Here is a 6,000-nt window from a genome sequence, read left to right on the forward strand (position 1 = left end):
AGTCCTGTTGCGGGGATTCCTCGTCACGGTCTCTTGAACACCTTTAACACTCGCAAATCTGTTTCCTATCAGGTCTCCTTTCAGCCGAGTGAACAAAAAGTTGCAGAGAAGCAGATTAGGACTTGTAGGGCAGCTATGAAAGCGTTGGCGCACTGTTAGTGAAACTCCGTCGATGTCAACGCCGTGTGGCTCGACACATCTGGCGAAGAATCCGACTGTCAAAGATCTCTGATTAGACGAGAACGATGTTCTTGGAAGTCTTGCTAGCATTTGTATGTAAAAAGCTGCATTTCCTGTCGTTCCAGGGAGGAAAACTTAGAGGATGACCCATTTGATCTTTGACTTCCTCATTCTCTCTTCTCTTTGTAGGCATTCAGTCCTGAAGGCTGTTTGTAACATGTCGAAAGTCTCGTCCGTCCCGGATTTTCCTAGTCGCATATAAAATTTTATGGTGTACCGCTGCTCGATCAAACGCTGCATTGTTTCTCGTGACATGTCACTTACATAGAGGTTCATTAGATTAATTATCCACTTGTTGCTAAATGCGGTTGTTTGCTAAGACACCTCACTAGATTCCCCTATACGTTTTTTCGTCCACTCAGCGCCTGTGCGCCGCACCAATGCTAGTCGGCTACATTGAGGACAAATCCTTTAGAACTTCAGAACAGTTTATTTTCTCTTGTTCATATCGCCACCACAGATTCTACTTACCGAGGTAGTAGCGAATTAAATTAAACTGATTCTTCTATGGTCGCCCCAATGTTTCATAACTAATGTATAGAACGTGAAAAAAAAAACTGCATTTTGAAATTGAAGTCGTCACTTACTAATCTTTATTTTCATTTAGGAGTTAGATTTTTCTGAAACCACAACGTATTGCATACGGTTGTTGAGGGAGGGCATCTAGAGGGCAGAGTCTTTTTAATTTACACACAGAAAGTGATGGTTACTCTAGTAATCACTTTCCATTTTTCCTTTACTGAAGATAATTTTTAGTATCTATCTGCTTCTATTTACAAGCAGACTCTTTTCTCTGGGTGGGACACAAATGGATCAGGAAATATTTCATAAAAATAGAATAAGACATGTACTATACAGTATGTGGAACCGTGTGGTGTGGTATTTCCACTTCTACAAGATGCATCTCTAAAGAAAATTAAGAATTTTTGCTTTTGGAAGACTTGTGAAGGGATTGATGCAAGGAGGGGGATTGTGGTATTTTCAGCTCGACTAATACACCAAAAATGCTACTTTAGACCAAACACGTGGAATCTAGAAAGCACTAGAATATATTTTGTTTTAGAGGCATCGGAAAGAGAGTAATGTACAAGAACGGCCTGTTTAATGTGTGTTTAAATGAAAATCTTTGAGTCTCACGATTGTGCCGGCTAGGCAGTGGCGGATCTAGGGGGGCAATCGCCCCCCCCCCCCCAAGAAATCCGTCCTGGGTCCGCCCCTGTGGCAAGGCTAAAGGAGACGCTGGTGATGAGAAATGAATGAATAAAGTTGGAGGAAATGGGAGTACCCCGTGGAAACCCACGTACATGGTGTTTGTTCACACAAAATCCACTTTGCGCGAGTTTGGATCGAACCAGGGGCCCCATGCACCAGAGGTGAATGCTCTACAACTGAGCCACCGCGGCTCTTTGTATTTAAACGAAGTATAAGACCTTTGTCTTTACACTCTGGAGAGTGGCGGGTAGTTTAAAAAAAATGGTATGTTTTAGATATACCAAAAACTCATGAAAGCAACTTAATTCCTCGATTCAATTTTTCTTTTATTTTTAGGGGTTAAATGAACAAGGTAATAGTATACAGAAGTCTTCCCTGTATGTTTTGATGGATTTAAAAAAAAAAAAAAACTCAGCGCCACCGACTGAATCTTTAAAAAGTGCTCAAGATTAGCGGTCACCTTACTGGTGTCCACAGACAAGAATGCGACTGTAAAAGCGGCATCAGGCGAAACAAGGGTGATCAGTGTTGAATTCAGACATTTACACCCGGGGGGAATGTCAACTGCTCGGGGGAGGGTTATTTTTCTGTATTTTTTTCAAGAAAGCAGCATATTTAACAATTCCATTCACATACACATCTTACCTAATATTGAGACTAATTGCTGATAAATATTCAATGAGATTATAATTTTAAGAAAACAATCGTTTGATTTCATCTAAAACATTAAATAAAGACTGGCAAAAATAGTTTACACTAAACTTTAACTGCTATTTACAGTAACTATTTTTATTATTTCCTATATTCAGTAATTACTGTTTGTTACTAATGTAAAAATTTTTAAAAAGATTTAAATTAACTGAAATATTTTTTCTCCTAAAACAAACATACTTAGGAATATCTTAATAAAAAGTTATCATTCTTTCTCACACTTCTGATTCTAAATCAAACATATTAGCCTTGGTTTCTTCACTGCATATACATCAATAGTTTAGTTGACGAAATCTTCAGTAGGATTAGTGCCGTGTCGTGGAAAATCAGCGCTTGGCGCGAGAGTATACGACGGCATCCCCGTATATATGAGTGAGGTCGACAGACCAGCCGCCAAAGGTGGGAAAATTTTAAAAAGTAAACCCTGCTTTTCCTTGATTTTGAGCACTTTTCATTACTTTTTTCCTTTCATTTTATATATGTCCACATGTATTTCATTCCTCTGTTTTTCTTTCCTTCTTTTCTTTTCTTTTTCCCTCCCGAATTTTTCACCCCTTACTTCGGCGCCCGGGGCCGTCGCCCCGCTTGCCCCTCCCCCATGGAACGGCACTGAGCAGGATCTTGGCCACCTTCAATAGCAATCTTTCACTTATATACTATTATCATATTGATAAATTCTATATAAGTCTCTAATCAAGGAGGGATAACTGTTCCTCCCTGATCCCTCTAAATGACGCCCACTGAATCTCACCCTTTAACTGAATTATTTTTAATTAAAGAAAGATGTGTTTACTTTAACAATCGTAAAACACATTTACGTCTGTTACTTCCGATGCGAGAAATGGGATTTAGGCGCCCTATTTCAAATAATGTAGGAACTGTATATTTTCAAGAACTGAAGTCTGCTGACATGAGAGATTATATGGAATGATCGAAAGATCTTCCCTATCTTTCCTTTCGTATCTCAACCTGTGCTAGTGCTACCTACTAATATATAATATAGGGCGAGAGTATAGTACCTACTAAAATACAAACCTTTCTTCAACAGTTAACAATTTCATGTTCTGCCAAACTCAGTCATAGCGTTAAGAAATACAAGTTTTATTCACTATTTGGTATTCTATCTTAGATGTTACATGTTAACATTTATATAGAATGGGTCTGCGTCATTTATATGTATATTGAGAGATCGGATTTCGTCTGCACGTACACGGAAAGAAAAGCAAATAATTGGGTGAAGTAATTTCTACATTTTGTGACTGAAATTTTGGGAGTTTCTCCGGGGGGGAATGAATTTTCTTCGGGGGGGAGATTCCCCCCCGGGCTACCCCCTGAATTCAACCCTGAGGGTGATAGTCCGTCGCTACATTGGATGAGGCGTGGGTGTACTTTTCGACTGCGGCAAATCAAGTCATCATGTACAGCTCAAGATTAGCGGTCACCTTACTGGTGTCCACAGACAAGAATGCGACTGTAAAAGCGGCATTAGGCGAAACAAAGGTGATAGTCCGTCGCTACATTGGATGAGGCGTGGGTGTACTTTTCGACTGCGGCAAATCAAGGCATCATGTACAGACGCAAAATCGCGAAGCACTTCATAAAGTGGATTCGAGCATGCGAAGTGGCTTTTGCAGAAGGATAGATGGGTGATTGCCGGTTACAGTCAGCGAGGAAAACAAGATTCACATGGTGAAGAAAAACTGCAAAAGCAACTCCCAGTATTATTAAGAGGAGACGCTGAAGTCAATCTATGAACTGGAGCTACCAGAAATGTATGGATATAAGATCAATATCAAATCAAAGCTTCATCACACACCTCAAGATAATTCCTCGCAGTCTGGTAGAATAAAGGAGGTTACTGGAATATACTTTTCGACGAAATACCTGTAAAGTCTCCAAACGCAAGTCCAATATACTTTTACGAATTTGAGAAGTGGTTTGGGCAAGAGGTGTGTGACTGTGCGTGGACTCGGGAAAGCTATGGAACAAGATCATCCTTGTATTTTTGCAATGGAAACTACGTTGCCAGGTCATTATTCGAAACAGACATCGAGTACAGCCTCTCTAGCCCCAGTCATTCATATAGTTTCATACTTATCATATTACCTAGGTAAATACAACGTAGCTATAGTCTGATTAAAAATTCTTATAAAATGTTGTCAGGGTAGGTGGCGGTGGTCTACCAAGGTCCACTCCTGACGACGACTCTTGTTTACAACTAGTGCTGGTATTTAATATCTAGTCGCTCTGGTCAATCTTTTCCAGTGCAGTCAGTCTGGCCAGCACTGGATGCATGAATATTTAGATAACCAGGCTTTTAGAAAAATCTCTTACACGAATAATGTACTATTGCATTAAAAAAATACATATATAAAACCTCTAATAAAGCACAAGAGAGAATATTTTGACAGGCCTATTGAAAGAGTATGTCAAGATGCTAGAACATGAAAATCAGAGACTATCCGTAAAACTAGGATGCCTAGGAACGATCACTCCAGTTTATCCTTGACAGTCAAAGATAGATCATCTTCGTTTGTGGATTGCCGCGTAAGAGCAACTGATTCTAAAACAGTGCTATCTTTGGTTGCAAATTAGGATTAGTTGCAAAATGATCGTTCGTGAACACATTCTGATTCTTCAATTGCGTTCCTTCAAATGAATGTTGTAATTAATTCGGTGTGTAGAACCGTAGAATAATGGGATAGAATCGATCGAAATTGATAAACTGCCCTGTGAGATAAGCATTTTAAATTTAGGGAAAACCGGGTCAATAGAAGTGGAAGAAAAGTTGGTTGCTAATTCTATATACTACTAGACTAAGCACAGGGAATTTCGTCGTAGACCCTGGTGGAAGCTAAAGCTTTATAGCTGTGTTGCTATTGTCGGTAGTAAACTTCAATGGACCACATTTGTGCAGCATAATGTTGGTACTAACAGTAGTAAACATAGCTAAATGGTCCAGAGTTACAGTGGTGGTTGTTGCCCGGGTGATACCAGTTTTATTCCAGTAAAGGTGTTGCTGTATACAGTGTTGAGTTGATTTTGAGTTTTAAACATCCCCTTCAGCAGTGAGGCTATTATGAGACGTGGACCTACTGATTAACGAAATCCGAACAACAGGAACTCCCACCGGGAATTTAACCCGGGTCTCCCACGCCAAAGGCGCGTACACTAACCGCTTAGCCACGAAGGAGCTCTGTATACAGTGCTTTAAACACACTTTATTCAAAAGTTTCATGTTATAATAAAGTTAAAATTAAGTGCATATTTGATTTACGGTACAGTGAACTTTATGGTGGACAAACACCGTGTGAGTGGGTTTTCACGTTTCCTCCCACTTTCTTCATTTCATTCATTTCTCATCATCACTGTCTCTTTTAGTCTAGCTGTTATAAACATGGGACGTAAAACAAAGATTTCGTTTCATTTTAATTTTTTTGAGCTACGGTAAGGTTTGCATTGAAAGATTGAATTCTTTAAAATAGCGTTTCTCAAACTGTAGTCCGCAGATGATAAGCTTTCTTTGAGGTCTGTAAGAATATTCTGACTTAAGTGTGGTCCCCAATTGAGAAAAGTTTTTAAAAAACTACTTTAGAGGCTTTACTGGTTCTACCAGGAAAGGGCAAATTGAATGAACTTACATTAAGAACTGCTTTTTGTTTGGCTGTTTAGAGTTACCACGGGGCAGTCTGTTTGAAGGTTCTTGTCCGGCATCCGGTCGGTTTACAGTCGTGACAGTCTTTTTTCTCTAACCCTTTTTTGTGTAGAGCTCCTTCGTGGCTAAGCGGTTAGCGTACGCGCCTTTGGCGTGGGAGACCCGGGTTCGATTCCCGGCGG

The sequence above is a fragment of the Thermobia domestica genome, chromosome 2 (assembly GCF_964235325.1).
Source record: "Thermobia domestica chromosome 2, izTheDome1.hap1.1, whole genome shotgun sequence".
Classification (NCBI taxonomy): domain Eukaryota; kingdom Metazoa; phylum Arthropoda; class Insecta; order Zygentoma; family Lepismatidae; genus Thermobia; species Thermobia domestica.